Raw genomic sequence first — 17479 nt, forward strand, 5'->3', positions numbered from 1 at the left:
CTCGCCCCCCCCATCCTGGTATGCATGGTCCCCTCGCCCCCCTATCCTGGTATGCATGGTCCCCTCGCCCCCCTATCCTGGTATGCATGGTCCCCTCACCCCCCCCAATCCTGGTATGCATGGTCCCCTCACCCCTCCTTTCCTGGTATGCATGGTCCCCTCACTCCCCCTTTCCTGGTATGCATGGTCCCCTCACCCTCCCAATCCTGGTATGCATGGTCCCCTCACCCCCCTATCCTGGTATCCATGGTCTCCTCACCCTCCCAATCCTGGTATGCATGGTCCCTTCACCCTCCCAATCCTGGTATGCATGGCCCTCTCACTCCCCCTATCCTGGTATGCATGGTCCCCTCACCCCCCTTTCCTGGTATGCATGGTCCCCTCACCCCCCCTTTCCTGGTATGCATGGTCCCCTCACCCCCCCTTTCCTGGTATGCATGGTCCCCTCACCCCTCCTTTCCTGGTATGCATGGTCCCCTCACCCCCCCCCTTTCCTGGTATGCATGGTCCCCTCTCCCCCCCAATCCTGGTATGTATGGTCCCGTCACCCCCCAATCCTGGTATGCATGGTCCCCTCACCCTCCAAATGCTGGTATGCATGGTCCCCTCACCCTCCCAATCCTGGTATGCATGGTCCCCTCACCCTCCCAATCCTGGTATGCATGGTCCTCTCACCCCCCCTATCCTGGTATGCATGGTCCCCTCACCCCCCTTTCCTAGTATGCATGGTCCCCTCACCCTCCCAATCCTGGTATGCATGGTCCCCTCACCCTCCCAATCCTGGTATGCATGGTCCTCTCACCCCCCTATCCGGGTATGCTTAGTCCCCTCACCCCCCTTTCCTGGTATGCAAGGTCCCCTCACCCCTCCTTTCCTGGTATACATGGTCCCCTCACCCCCCCTTTCCTAGTATGCATGGTCCCCTCACCCCCCCTTTCCTGGTATGCATGGTCCCCTCACCCCTCCTTTCCTGGTATGCATGGTCCACTCACCCCCTTACCTGGTATGCATGGTACCCCTCATCTCCCAATCCTGGTATGTATGGCCCCCTCGCCCCCCCAATCCTGGTATGCATGGCCCCCTCTCCCCCCTATCCTGGTATGCATGGTCCCCTCCCCCCCTATCCTGGTATGCATGGTTGTTATGAATGGGTCACCGAGGAGAAAAAAGCACAACAAGCTAAGTCACAGAAAATCAGAGAGGTTGGTAACTGTTGTGAGTTCATTTTCCCCTTCACCATTGAGGTCTGATGAACTCCCTCTTCTGGTGAAGGAAGGTAGTGAGGCTGATTACAAAGCACCTGAGCAGAATGATGATGACTGGGTGACTGGGATTGCTGACTGGATATAAGGCAGCCGACGCCCTTCTGCCTTGCGGGTGATTACTCTGAGGGATTCTTGGAGATCAGTCTGATTCCTGCTCCTCAAAAGCTAAGTTTTCTGCTCTGCTTTTTGCATTTGTGTTTTGGTTTTGTTTTGCCTTGTTTTTCTGGATTTCTGCCTTTCCCTGCTGGGTGAGCTGAATTCCTTTTTGCTCTGTCTTCAGATAATACCTGAGTACTGATATAGTCTTTTTGAAGCCTAGCGTCTTCAGGGCTTTTTTCCCTATCAGCCTGTTGGCTCTTGTTTTTGAGAGGGTTTTGGTGGATTGCAGACAGCAGCTTTTCTATTCTGTCCTAGTCCTATTTAGTTAGCTTGGGCCCCATCATTTGCTCAGCCTATCTTTCTATCTGTGTGAGTGTTTTTTCATCTTGCTTCACCGTCATTATATGTTGGGGGCTGCCTATTGCTTTGGGGTCTGCTCTGGGGCAGTGTAGATTTCCCTTTCTGTCTTTAGGCTATGTAGTTCTCTGGCTGTGATCGAGGGGTCTAGGGCACCGTAGGAACCCCCCACGGCTACTGCTAGTTGTTGTTGTTAGGTTCAGGGGTCTGAAATCCGATACCTGCCAACTTCTCTGGTTTTCTGGACTTAGCTAGTATTTCTGTTTTTGCCTCCTACGGTGACTCATTCATAACAGGTAACTATGCAGATTGCAGATCCCTGATCTTACAACACAACTAGCAGTAGCCGTGGAGCCTGCCTACAATGTTCCTAGACGCCTCGTCACAGCCGGAGGACTAAATAAGCCTAAAGCAAGAAAAGGGAAAACTAACTGCCCCAGAGCAGACCCCAAAGGAATAGATAGCCCCCACACATGTATTGACGGTGAAACAAGATGAAGGCACAAACACAGGCAGGAAAATAGGCTGAGCAAACAATGGGGCCCAAACTAACTAGAGAGGAAATGAAAGGAAAGACACTGTCTGCAACCTGCAAAAAACCCTACAAAAATAATGTCCAACACTTCTGATAGCAAAATTAACCCTGAAGTCACTAGACTTCTCCCACTATATCAGCACTCTGAAATATTCTGAGACAGAGCAAAAAGAGACCGAACTAGTAAGGGACAAAAAGCCAATTGGCAAAATACTGATAAATAAGAGTGGAAATTCAGCACAGCCCCCAGCAGGCGCTGGCTGACCACACCAAAAAACTGAATAGACCAACAAAATCAAGTGTGAACATTAGCAGAAAAACTTAGCTTTAGATGACTGGAACAGAGCTGAAAACCAAGAGCTGACAAGCCAGAAGGAATCACCAGCAACTGAATAGGGCGTCGGCTGTCTTAAATCCAATCTGAGACTCCTGAGATCCAATCGTCATCCTCATTCTCAGGTGGCAGATTTCCACTGATCAAATCAGCCTCTCTACCTCCTGTTACCACCAGAGGGAGTCTGGAAGGAGAACTCACAACTGGTGAACCAGAGAATGAACTCACAACACATGGTCCTCTCACCCCCTATCCTGGTATTCATGGTCCCCTCACCCCCCCTTTCCTGCTATGCATGGTCCCCTCACCCCCCCTTTCCTGGTATGCATAGTCCTCTCACCCCCCCCTTTCCTGGTATGCATAGTCCTCTCACCCCCCAATCCTGGTATGCATGGTCCCCTCACCCCTGCTTTCCTGGTATGCATGGTCCCCTCACCCCTCCTTTCTTGGTATGCATGGTCCCCTCACCCCTCCTTTCTTGGTATGCATGATCCCCTCACCTCCCCTTTCCTGGTATGCATGGTCCCCGCACCCCTCCTTTCCTGGTATGCATGGTCCCCTCACCCCCCCTTTCCTGGTATGCATGGTCCTCTCGCCCCCTATCCTGGTATGTATGATCCTCTCGCCCCCCTTTCTTGGTTTTCATGGTCCCCCTCAACCCTACTAAACAGCACACATCCAAAAAAAAATATATTTATACTCACCTTTCTTCCCTGTGTTCCAGCGCTGTCACATTCTACTGGAGGCCGGGGGAGGAGTGCGGCGCCAGAGTACGCGCATGCCCTTACCGCGCGGTCCGGCGCCATATTGCTGAAGACACACTGCAAATGTGTCTTCAGTAAAAAGGCGCCGGATAGCGCTATGCGCATGCGCGATACTCACACGCACTCCGGCCCCGTTCTCCGGTCGAAGAGAAGCGCCGTGGCAACGCTCCTCCAGGTCAGATAAGTATGTAGGTATGGCGCCGGACATAGCGGTATGCAGTGTGTACGGTACCGCCATCTCCGGCGCCATGCACACTCCTCACCGCTGGATGCCTCGTTCTGTTTGGAGCCAGACTGCGCAGGCGCGTCACGCTTGCACAGTCTATAAAGGCTTCGGACAGAGTGACGCTTAGCCAGTTACATTATAGATATGTGTGTGTACACCGTAAATGCTTGTGCGCTCTGCGTGTATATATTATATATATATATGTGTGTGTGAGTGTACACTGTATGTCTGCATGCTCTGCATGTATATACACTCTATATATGTATGTGTACACTGTATACAGTATGTCTGCGGGCTCTGCATGTATATACTATATATACTGTATATTTGTGTGTACACTGTATATGTCTTTACGCTCTGCATGTATATACTCTCTCTATATACAGTTGACACCAGAAGTTTATATACACTATATAAAAAGACACATCTGCATGTTTTTCTCAATATCTGACATGAAATCAGAATAAATCCCGTTTTAGGTCAATTAGGATTACCATAATTATTAATATTTGTCAAATGGCAGAATAACCTGAGAGAGAGAAAATGTTTAAGGCATTTTTATTACTTACTGCAAAGTCAAAAAGTTTAGATAATCTTAGGGTATGTTCCCAAAGTCAGGTACGGCTCAGTATTTGCTCAGGATTCGACACAGATGAAATCTGCACCAAATCTGCATCTGAGGTCACTGGCAGGTCACCTGTGTTTTTGATGCGTTTTTTCATTGCATGCATTTTTTTTGTCACTTGAAATAAAGCGAATTGAAAGTTGGCTTCTGAGAAGGAAAAACAAGTGATTTCCTGTTTGCAGATATATTGGGGTATGTTCCCATGGTCAGTAAACGCTGTGGGTTGGATGCTGAGTACATCCGCAATGTCCAATCTGCAGCGTCCAGCTGCTGCAGCATAGTGGATGGGATTTCAAGAAATGTCATGCCCACTATGTGTGCACTGATGCCCGCGACTCACCCGTAGAGATGGACATACGGGCTTCTTTCCAGACCGCAACATGTCAATTTATGTAGCTGTCTAAATTACCCGTTCACTATCATTAGATGCGGTAAAACCGCATTATCTTTCTAGTCACATGCTTATTAAGTGCGGGAACGCAGCTTACTACACGTGTACTAATTTACATAATGGTGAATCTTGTGACACAGCCAGAAGTACACGACACAGGAAGTGGAAGAAAGCACAGAGTGAGGTCCACTCCTCTTTAATAAATAAATAATTAAAAAAAAATGCCTTGGGGTCCCCCTATATTTGTTACCCAGCCAGAGTTAAGCAGACTACTTGTTAGGGTTGCGGATCGCACTAAAAATAAAATATGAGAAAGAGCGATCGCAACCCGGGGTCCACCGTGCAGGGTTGGTATGCTGCTGCTAGGTAATGGCGGACGCTATATGGCGGTATAAAGGAAGAACACACGCGGGTTAACGTCACCCAGTGTGTACAGGGAGAACTCTGTTTCCTCACAGAGCCGCACTACCACAGAACATAAATGCCGGAGCCTGTTTAGCTCACAGAGCTCGGCAACGGAGCGCACAGAATGCGGTCACAGAACTCTGCCCCAAGGACACGGGGTCAGAGTCCCTCTAGACCAGGGGTCTCAAACTCGGCAGAGTAAATGGGCCGCACATAAAAAAAAATTTGAGCTGGGGGGCTGCATTCCTTTCAAACTTAATACTCCCCGTACACGCGCGGCTCCGCTCCGTACACCTCGTACACGCGCGGCTCCGCTCCGTACACCTCGTACACGCGCGGCTCCGCTCCGTACACCTCGTACACGCGCGGCTCCGCTCCGTACACCTCGTACACACGCGGCTCCGCTCCGTACACCTCGTACACACAAGGCTCTGCACACCTCGTACACACAGGGCTCCGCTCCGTACACCTCGTACACACAGGGCTCCGTACACCTCATACACACAGGGCTCCGCACACCTCATACATACAGGGCTCCGCACACCTCGAACACACAGGGCTCCGCTCCGTACACCTCATACACACAGGGTTCCGTACACCTCATACACACAGGGCTCCGCTCCGCACACCTCGAACACACAGGGCTCCGCTCCATACACCTCGTAAACAGCAGGGCTCCGCTCCATACACCTCGTACACACAGGGCTCCGCTCCATACACCTCGTACACACAGAGCTCTGCTCCATACACCTCGTACACACAGGGCTCTGCACACCTCAAACACACAGGGCTCCGCTCCATACACCTCGTGCACACAGGGCTCCGCACACCTCAAACACACAGGGCTCTGCTCCATCCACACTGTAAACCCCTCCTGACCCCACGCATAAACTTACCTTCATCCAGTACCATGACAACCAGCACACAGACAGCAGCAGTGTCCTCCACACACTGAGGCCCCTGATCATGTGACCCCTGACTCCTCCCCCTCCTGTGACCTCATCACAGGTCCTGTGCAGTGTGTGCACACAGAACAGCCAATGCCATCGCCGCTCCTGAAAGCTTGCCTTCCCCCTGCCTCAGGGAGTGAGACATGTGGTGCCCTGCGGGCCGCAGATGCCTGCCTCAGGGGCCGCATGTTTGAGACCTCTGCTCTAGACCTTCTGAGCGAGCAGCGTCGCACCTGCGGACGCCACTATAGACGCTGACTATGGTGGAGTGTAGAGCACGTGCACCGTGGCATGCAGAGCCATCGGTGGACACTGATGCCAGTCTCAGACTCTGCCTCTACCTACACCTAAGCCTGGGCACGTAACAGGCTAGGCTGCACAACACATGCGTACCAAGGGTAGGGGTTTCTTAATGAGTCATTCACCAGAGACATTCATACAACACTCACTCCTCATAGTCTGGTAATGCAGTCTATACTAGCGCATGGCCGAGCGGCCATGCAACCCTTTTATAGCAGCGTCCTTCCGGGACCTTCCTGATGGTCCAATCCAAGCTGGAGAAGGACCCGAGCACGTGACCTCCGATCTCCAACGGATCGTCCCACGGGCATGCTCAGTGGACCGAATGGAGGACTTAGTCCCTGGAGTAGCTCGCTGCTGACCAGCATGCGTTGCTATTGCTGGACCAGAGGTGGCAGCAGCCACCAAACCCACAGAGCTAGTCTGGGCAGAGCGCCGGGACTGACGAGTCTGCTGAGCAGCCTCCTCTGTGGCTGAAGAGGAATGGGAGACTGCTGGAAGCAAGGCTTGGTATTCCTGCTGTGCAGCAACAGGAACCTAACACTACTGGTAATGGTATTTCAGGCTGGTAATTATCCAATATCCATGAAACTTACCAGTAGTGCTGCCGTCAGGGCATTACTTCCCTGAGTGGCCTATGTGGCCCGATCAGCAGAGGGGGCCACCTTTGGCCCTGTCTATTCTGCTCATTGGGCCAGTCGGAGGCTGGCAGCTGATATCAGTGCGCACGTTGACGGCAAATGACGTCATTGTCATTTGCCGACAAGTGAGTGCTTGAAATGCCTGGATGGATCATTGCTGCAGGAGCAAAGCCAGGTAAGGAGAAAGGTTTTCTTTTATTTTTATTGAAAGGGACAAGCCGCAATATGTTTCACCGGCATGATGCCGGGGGCAGAATGGAGACAGGGGCAGGGTTGGAGACACAGGGGCAGGATGGAGACATGGGGCAGGATGGAGACATGGGGCAGGATGGAGACATGGGGCAGAATGGAGACATGAGGCAGAATGGAGACATGAGGCAGAATGGAGACAAGAGGCAGAATGGAGACAAGAGGCAGAATGGAGACAAGAGGCAGAATGGAGACAAGAGGCAGAATGGAGACAAGAGGCAGAATGGAGACAAGAGGCAGAATGGAGACAAGGGGCAGAATGGAGACACGGGGGCAGGATGGGAGACAGATGGAGCAGGATCATGGGGTAGGATGGAGACACATGGTGCAGGATCATGGGACAGAATCATGGGGCAGGATGGATACAATGGAGACAGATGGGGCAGATGGGGTATGATCATGGGACAGATGGGGCAGGATCATGGGACAGATAGGGCAGGATCATGGGATATATGGAGCAGGATGGGGAGATCATATGGAGCAGGATGGGACATCACGTGGGGGCTTAATGGATAATCATGAGGGCAGGATGGGAGAACATATGTGGCCAGGATGGGAGAACATATGGCTGGAGCCAGGAATGAGACACACAGGGGCCAGGATGGGGGATATTATTACCATAGGGGTTAATTAAGGGATATCATTACTGCAGTGATGTATTTTATTATTTGAGGATACTGTTTTAAATGAGGGAGGCGATCCTGTTACTGTGCAGAGCGACACTATGTCGCCTTTTTTTCTTCATCTGGTGTAGTTTATAATTTGGGAAAAAAATAAGTAATGTGTTCTGCAAATGGTGCTCAAGATAACTGTGTTATTTCCTGCAGAGACGAGCCCTGGCTGGAAGAAGTGATGCCGGTCTGTGCTGGATGAATATGAAAAGCGAAGATGAAGAACTTCACCTAGAGACGACACTGACACTATACACTGTAAACTCTATACAGCGGTCCTGTGTATAATGTCACCGGTTATCACTGTATTACCTGTACACTGACACTGCATACTAAGTACAGATCTACTGTGTATAATGGCACTTATGGTGATATTAGTGTTGTGTTTTTTTATTACTGATCAGTATTGTAGTATTCTATTCACACTATGTGGTGGTAATATGTTATCCGGCCATGGTGTGGCGGTATTTGTCCTTGTATGTGCTATTATGTGGTCAATTTATGGTGGTAATATGTGGTCTGGTCTTGGTATGGTGGTATTTGTTCTTTGTATGTTGTATTATTGGTCACCATGTGGTGATAATATGTGGTCTGGACATGGTGCGGTGGTATTTGTCCCTTGTATGTGATATTATTCAGTCACTGTGGTGGTAATATGTGGTGTGGTCATGGTGTGGCGGTTTTTGTACCTTGGATGTGCTATTATTCAGTCACTGTGGTGGTAATATATGGTCTGGACATGGTGTGGCGGTATTTGTTCCTTGTATGTGGTATTATAGGTCACTATGTGATGGTAGTATGGTGTCTGCTCATGGTGCGGTGGTATTTGTCCCCTGTATGTGATATTATTGGTCATTTTAAAAATTGAAAATAAAAATATGCCTAAATTGTATTGATATTTTAACAAATGTTTAATAGGTTAGAGTAGAGTAGGGCCAGGCCAGAGGAGTCTACCTTGTCGTGGTGGCGGCTTAAAAAATCTTTCGGCCAAAACAAAAGCTGCTGGCTATATGTGTGATCTGGTGACGGGAACTGTTCATGTGTGATTGGTGAGAAGTGGAGTTTTTCCAAGAGAGAACGGTGAGACTGTGGATAGTTCGAGGGGTGGAGGCGGGGTAGAGTCTCAAGGGGGTCCTGAAAATTTTGCCAGCATGGGGCCCCGAAATTCCTTGTGGCAGCCCTGCTTACCAGCCTTATAATGCCAGGCAGCAGCAGTCTGCTTACTTTGGATGGTTAGCAAAAATAGTGGGACCCCCTCCAAAAAAAATAGCGTGGGGTCCCTCTATATTTGTTAACCAGCCAGAATGAAGCAGACTACTGGGACTGGTATTTCAGGGACTGGTAAGGATCCAATATCCATGAACCTTACCAGCCTGGTAATACCAGGCCGCAGCAATCTGCTTACCTTGGATGGTTAGCAAAAATAATGGGATCCCCTTCAAAAAATATAGCGTGGGGTCCCCCTATTTTTGTTAACCAGCCAAGGAAAAAGCAGACAGCTGCGGCCTGGTTTTCTTTAGCGAGACCCATGAATTTTGGCCCTCACCAGCCTAAATAACAGTCCGCATCTGCCCCACAATTGGCGTATCCAAAGATGCGCCATTTGTGGCACTTTAGCCGGCTCTTCCCACTTGTCCTGTAGCGGTGGCAAGTGGGGTAATATTTGTGGGGTTGATGTCTCCTTTGTATTGTCCGGTGACATCAAGCCCATGGATTAGTAATGGAGACGACACCTATCCATTACTAATCTTATAGTTACATGGTAAATAAAGACACATCCAGAATAAAGTGCTTTAATTGAAACTAGCTGAAGAGCCCGGCACTGCCCGGGCATAGTCACTAACTACAGTTAGTTATAACAAGTTATAATGATAATATCTATATATATATAAAGCTGAGTGTAGAGCCTCGCCCACTCCGCATAGCCACATTCACTATAATATTGTCATGTTTGTTGCTGGATCATGTCAGTTAAAAGCACTGATAACCTTTTTTTTTCTCTGTGCTTGGAGATAGTTTTTGCCCCCGGTGGCCAGTATGGTCATTGCACTGTATTTTTGGTTCTAGTTTGCCCCCGGTGGTGGTAAGTGTAACTGCACGGGAATCACTAACAGGTGTGTTTCCTCAATAAAGGTGTGTCAGTAGTGCTCACTCGGGTTGGTGATATTATTAGTGTTTTCCAAGCAGCCTGGGTGAAGGAAGGAGCTGGAGGAGAGTCCTGGAGTGGCAGCTATGGTGTCAGCAAGGAGTTCTTGGAGGGCATGGTGGAGTGGTAGTTATGGTGCCAGTGAAGAATGCCTGCAAAGCTTGGTGGAGTGGCAGCTATGGTGTAGAGCTGCACTCAGTTTGCTGGACTCTGTCGCTGGAAAGCTACACTCGGGTGCCAGACTCGGTTGCTGGACAGTTGCACTCAATTGGTGATGGACTCTGTGGCTCCAAGGTGGCAGTCTAGCGCTGGACGCTGCTGCTAAAGTGGCACCCAGGTGTTGGACACGGTCAGAGTGGATTTCCTTGTCGCTCTGACAGATCTTGGTGGCAGCATTCAGGAGGAAAGCTGCATTCTGATGGTGGACTCTGTTGCCAGGAGCAAGTGCAACAGAGTAAAGCTAAGTTGTGTTCCCTGTTTGTGTTTTTCCTTGGTGTGTATTAGTGCAGCTGTGGGGCTAGGGCCTGCACCACCCAGCTCCCTAGCAAGGGATAGGGGTAGGGTGTGCTAGGGTAACAGGTTCCTGATCGTCGCCTGGTGCGGAACCGGCATAGGGAACACTAGGAGCGTTAGGGACACTGACTCGGGAGTGCAGGAGGTCTCCAAGTCCCCGTTCCCTATCACAGGGCCCACCGTTGTAACTGTTTCCCCTTTTTCCCCTAAGTCTTATTGTATCAGTTACCGGCCTGCGAGTCGTGTCACACAGGACATTTACACGTGCCGCGTCCTGTTGTATTAGTTACCGGCCTGCAGGCCGCGTCACTCAGGACTGGGCACGTGACAAATATCCCACATCATCCCGTCAGCCAGAGCTACCGGACTACTACCCCTAATATCCCACATCGTCCCATCAGCCAGAGCCACCGGACTACTACCCCTAATATCCCACATCATCCCGTCACAGCCGCCAGACTACTACCCCTAATATCCCACATCATCTCATCAGAGCTACCGGACTACTACCCCTAATATCCCACATCATCCCGTCACAGCCGCCAGACTACTACCCCTAATATCCCACATCATCTCATCAGAGCTGCCGGACTACTACCCCTAATATCCCACATCATCTCATCAGAGCCGCCGAACTACTACCCCTAATATCCCATTTCATCCCGTCAGCCAGAGTCACCGGACTACTACCCCTAATATCCCACATCATCCCATCAGCCAGAGCCTCTGGACTACTACCCCTAATATCCCACATCATCCCGTCAGCCAGAGCCATTGGACTACTACCCCTAATATCCCACATCATCCCAGCAGCCTGGGGTCAGAACCAGAGCGCTGAGTGGAACGGTTCAAACTTCCATACCGGGGATCCCCTTAAGAGAGGCCTGGGGTCAGTACCAAAGCGTAGAGTGGATTTGCCCTCACTTCCATACTGGTGATCCATTTAAGAGGGGCCTGGGATCAGAACCTGAGCGCTGAGTTGAATTGCCCTAACTTCCATACCAATTATCCCTTTAAGAGAGACTGAGGTCAGAACCAGAGCGCTGAGTGGATTTGCCCTGACTTGTATACCACTGATCTCTTTAATAGAATCCTGGGGTCGGAACCACAGCGCTGGATGGATTTGCCCTGACTTCCATACCAATGATCCCTTTAATAGAAGCCTGGGGTCAGAATCAGAGTGCTGAGGGATTTGCTCTATCTTCCATACCAGAGATCCCTTTTAAGAGAGGCCTGGGGTCAGTACCAAAGCGCAGAGTGGATTTGCCCTCACTTCCATACCGGGGATCCCTTTAAGAGAGACTGGGATCAGAACCAGAGGGCTGAGTGGATTTGCCGTGGCTTGCATACCAATGATCCCTCTAATAGAACCCTGGGGTCAGAATCAGAGTGTTGAGAGATTTGCCCTAACTTCCATACCGGAGATTCCTTTAAGAGAGGCCTGGGGTCAGTACCAAAGTGCAGAGTGGATTTGCCCTCACTACTATACTGGGGATCCCTTTAAGAGACCCTGGGGTCAGAACCAGAGCGCTTAGTGGATTTGCCCTAACCTCCATACCAATGATCCCTTTAAGAGACCCTGGGGTCAGAACCACAGTGCTGAGTGGAATGGTCCTAATTCCATACCGGGGTCCCTTTAAGAGAGGCCTGGGGTCAAAACCAAAGCACTGGATGGATTTACCTAGACTTCCATACCAATGATCCCTTTAATAGAAGCCTGGGGTCAGTATCAGAGTGCTGAGGGATTTGCCCTAACTTCCATACCGGAGATCCCTTTAAGAGGGAAGATGTGCCTATGGGACTATGGGATGGAGGTTGTGTGATGGGTATATAGGCACAGGGGGGGGGTATTCATTTCTGTCATGTGCTCTCTGCTCCTTTCTGGGGGGCAGACAATGGCTGGGAGCTTATGTTCCCGGGGATGCTAGATTTCTCCCACCATGTCAGTGTCTGCTGAGGTGTTGCCGACTGGGAAAACTGTTGCTCAAAGTAACCAATCACAGCTCAGCTTCTTTTAAACCGCTCTTTTGAAATGAAAGATGCTTAGTGATTGCTTGCAAGGAAAACTGTTGCTCATAGCAACCAATCACAGCTCAGCTTCTTTTAGGCTACTTTCACACTTGCGTTGCACAGACCTGCGTTGGTCTGCGCACGCCCGCCGCTAAACTCTGCCCCATGCCGCGCCTCCTGTTAGCTTCGCCTATGGGCGCATGGCGCTGCATGCGGCCTGCGCACCCTATCTTTAGCATTGGGTACGCAGGCCGTGCACACCTATGCATTTTCCGGCGCATGTGTCCCTTTGACGGTGCACCAAGCGCACCAAAATGCAACACGGTGCGTTTGGCGCAGGTCGGCATACCGTGAAAAGGACGCATGCACCGGAAAACGCATACCTGTGCACAGCCTGCGTACCCAATACTAAAGATAGGGTGCGCAAGTCGCATGCAGCGTCATGCGCCCATAGGCGGAGCTAACACGAGGAGACGCGGCAGGAGGTGGTGCTTGGCGGTGCTTAGCGGCGGCCGTGCGCAGACAAACGCAGGTATGTGCAACGCAAGTGTGAAAGTAGCCTAAAACAGCTCTGGTGAAATGAAAGATGCTTCGGGATTGGTTGGTGACACACACATACATACATTCAATTTTATGTATATATAGATAGATAATGACACAGACTCATTTAATAGATCTTAATTAAACCATACTTACTGCATCGCCTATTCCACTGATGCCCTGGTTCTCCTGTAAGAGAAATAAAATAAAAAAGCAACAGTATACTATACCTGTCTGCCGAGAATATATACATCCTGTCCCACGACGAGTCCAGCTCTGCTACATGTGGATGCCTTTGGCTGAACGTTGGCAGTATGCCACCACTCAGCCTGACATCCAGGCACAGTGGAGCTTGAAGATTATGACCGAAGATAACTTGGTCATTGGCGGTCTCGTGCACGCCAGTTCTCGCGGTCAGCTGACCGTGAGAACTTGGCTAGTGACCTGAGATAACCCTGTCCCCGGCTGTCTCGTGCACGGCCGTTCTCACGGTCAGCTCAGCTCATCGAGAGAACTACAGTGTACGTGTTCTTCCAGCCGAAACAAGGTAAGGCATTATTTAAATTAGTACACATGCATAGTAAGCTGCTTTCCCGCACTTAATACGCATGTGACTAAGAAGATAATGCGGTTTTACCGCATATAATGATAGTCTATGGGAAATTTATGCAGCGGAGGTGGAGCAGCTCCACTACATGAATTGACATGCTGCGGTCTGGAAAGACGCGCCGTATGTCCGTTTACGCAGGGAAGTCGGAGGCGTCTCAGGATGCATATAGTGGAGATTGCATTTCATGAAATCCCATCCACTGTGCTGTAACATCTGGCTGCAGCGGGTTTAGCGCTGCGGTTGTACGCAGCGTCCAACCCACAGCGTTTACTGACCATGGGAAAATACCCTAAGATTACTATGCCTTTAAACAATTATGGACTACCCATATAATGATGTCATGTGTTTGGAAGCTTCTGATAGGTTTTTTGGCAACATCTGAGTTCATTAGAGACACACATGTGGATGTATTTTAATGCACACCTGAAACATACTGTTTCTTTGTGTAGAATCATTGGAAAGTCTAAAGAAATCAGCCAAGATATCAGGAAGAGAATTGTGGACTTACACAAGTCTGGCTCATCCTTGGGTACAATTTCAAGATACCTGAAGGTGCCCTGTTCTTCTGTACAAACAATTATGCGCAAGTACAAACAAGATGGGAATGTCCAGCCATCATACCGCTAAGGAGGGAGACGGGTTCTGTGTCCCAGAGATGAACGTACTTTGGTCCGACATGTGCATATAAACCCAAGGACAAAAACAATAGACCTTGTGAAGATGATGGAGGAAGCTGGTAAGATTGTGTCAATATCCAGAGTGAAATGAGTACTGTATCATCATGGGCTGAAAAATCACTCTGCCAGGAAAAAGCCATTACTCCAAAAGAAACATGAAAAAGCCAGATTAATGTTTGCAAATGCACACACAGGAACAAAGACCTTAACTAATGGAGACATGCCCTGTGGTCTGATTAAACTAAAATTGAACTTTTTGGGCATAATGACCATCGTTACGTTTGGAGGAAAAAGAGAGAAGCTTGGAAGCCTAAGAACACCATCCCAACTGTGAAACACGTGGGTGGCAGCATCATGTTGTGGGGTTGTCTTGCTGCAGAAGGGACTGGTGCACTTCACAAAATAAATGGCATCATGAGAAAAGAAGGTTATGTGGCAATACTGAAGCAACATCTCAAGACATCAGCTAGGAAATTGAAGCTTGGGCAGAAATGGGTCTTCCAAATGGACAATGACCTGAAGCATACCTGCCAAAATGCTAACAAAGTGACTTAAGGATAACAAAGTCAATGTTTTGGAGTGGCCATCACAATGCCCTGATCTCAGTCCTATTGAAAATTTATGGGCAAAGCTGAAAAGGCCGGTGCGAGCACGGCGACCTACAAACCTGGATCAGTTACACCAGTTTTGTCAGGAGGATTGGGCCCAAATTCCAACCAACTATTGTATGAAGCTTGTGGAAGGATATCCCAAATATTTCACCCAAGTCATTCAGTATAAGGGAAATGGTACCGAATACTAATGAAATGTATGTAAACTTTTGACTTTGCAGTAAGTAATAAAAATGCCTTAAAACATTCTCTCTCTCTCATTTTTCTGGCATTTGTCACATATTAATAACGATGGTAACCCTAATTGACCTAAGACGGGAAAGGTTTATTCTGATTTCATGTCAGATATTGAGAAAAAACATGGATATATGTGTCTTTTTATATAGTGTATGTAAACTTCTGATTTCAACTGTATGTAGAAGGAGTGTGGCTTTAAAGGGTTGTCCGGCCTTAGGCTACAATTCAGCAGTCACGCTATGTGACTGCAGACTTGTGAATCCTCAGATCATGCGCACTGCGTGCTGTGAGGATTCTCCGCAATTATGCATTTTGCTTACTCCCGACTATATTCAGTGTAGACTTGTCCGACCTCTTTCAGTACACTTGCATTGAGTAGGGCCGCACCCATCTAGTTACCACATGACTGCATGCGTGCCAATCATACACTTGCGATCACTTACCCGTCTTTTCCCGGCACCAGCACTAGAGAGTCCTCACAGCACGCAGTGCGCACAATGTGTGACTATTCACAAGTCTTCAGTCACATAGAGTGATTGCAGACTGGTAAGCTAAGGCCGGACAACTCCTTTAAGAGACACCAAAATTATTTTACAAAAAATTGGTCTAAAAGTAACCCAACTTTTGTGGTTCGACATAAGTTTGTAAGTTTCTAAGCTTGCCCCAAGATTTTCATAAGTGTGAGACACTGTGATACATTTGGCTCATTGATTGACCATTCAAGTTTGCACTTTCTAAAAATTAGACCGCATATTTAAATCTTCCCCAATCTGCTGGCGGCAGGAAAGCTTGGAATATGACCACAGTCTCTTATTGGGGAGGGAGAGAACAAATAATTTCATACACCATATTCATCAAACAGTTGCAAGGCTTTTTCTGTTTTGTGTCAATAAATTATTGTGGTGTTACTTCTAAAAATCCATGATTAAAGGGGTTAACTGGTGAAAACAAGTTATATATATGACAGCTTTATTGATCGGTGGGGGTCCAAATTAACCGGCAGAACGGAGAACTTTTAGACCTGATAGAAACGGAGTAGCAGTGCGAATTGGGAAAGTCCAGCAAAGAGATGCAGCTCATCTAAAACGTATCCATCTTTATTTCATGTATATAACAGGATGGTGTGCCAAATAGACCTTCCATAAAATGGAAAAGACTCCATGACCTTGGACACGTTTTCAGGCAGACGCCTCTTACTCATAACCTAAAAGAAGGAAATAATTCCATCGTTTTTACCCCACCGGAGAACACACCCTCCAAACACCTGTTCCATAACGTCCTTGGGTTAACAAGATCAAACACTAAATACAAATCCCAAGAAACATATAAAAAACATGCAAGTATATATACCTACACAAATACATGATATTTAGTAATGTAGAATCAGATCTGTCTGCCTAGTCAATCCCCGCAGATAAGGACGTATCCGGCATCAGTATCAGGTATGCCTCTCCATTAAGAAGAGCGCGTCTTCGATCTCTCTCTAAACCATAACATTCTAATCCTTCATTAACATCACCTCCATGTTTTTGTAGGAAATGTTTAGATACATTTGATGGCTTATTCACTTCCCTATTGTATGAATCTATAATGTGCACATTGATCCTCTGTCGTAGTTTTCATTTGGTACAACCTATGTATTTTACATCGCATAATGTACAATTAACACAATACACCACAAAAGTGTTACTACAATTTATAACCTGTTTTACCTGATATTTTCTAATTTGCATCACTAAATCAATCCCTTTGGTTTGTTTTCATACTTGCAAGAAGCACTCTGACACTGCATTTGTGACATCTGTGACACCCTATGGGTGTAAGCCTGGTTCTCTTCTCTCTGCTTTTTTTTTTTTTTGTAAAATAAACTGGGTGATAACGTTAAATAAAACTAGGGATCTTTTTCTCAGAGAAAAGACATCCATTTTTAATAAATTAATTCAAAGAAGAATCCCCATGCATCATTGGCAAATACTTCTTGACAATAGTTTTTATTTGGCTATATTCTCTGCTAAAAGTGGTGACAAAACCTGTGTTTTTTATATGCCCACTAGTATTGCATTTGTTAGTAATTAATTACAACTTTTATTATCCTCTATATCCTTAGCTCTACTTAAAGTCCAGGTCATGTTTACAGAGGATGATGTGCTGCTGAGAACATTGATCTTTTGAGCTAACCAAAAGATCATTTCACCCAACAAACAAGCCTTTAGCCTGGTGATCGAAAGTCTGTTGATACTGTGTGATTATCGGGGAATGAGAGTTCTTAGGAATGCCCGTTCCCGATAATCATGTAAGGTAAATGTGCCTTTACTCTACAGTA

General features: G+C 48.1%; 1 protein-coding gene across 3 annotated transcripts in view; it reads left to right on the forward strand.

The window, feature by feature from the left end:
- ANKMY1 (ankyrin repeat and MYND domain containing 1) overlaps positions 1-17479 on the forward strand; it is a 112428-nt gene that overhangs the window by 2056 nt on the left and 92893 nt on the right. The window lies entirely within an intron of this gene.

This window comes from Dendrobates tinctorius, unplaced genomic scaffold, assembly GCF_039654945.1.
Source record: "Dendrobates tinctorius isolate UK_male_01 unplaced genomic scaffold, ASM3965494v1 ptg000069l, whole genome shotgun sequence".
Classification (NCBI taxonomy): domain Eukaryota; kingdom Metazoa; phylum Chordata; class Amphibia; order Anura; family Dendrobatidae; genus Dendrobates; species Dendrobates tinctorius.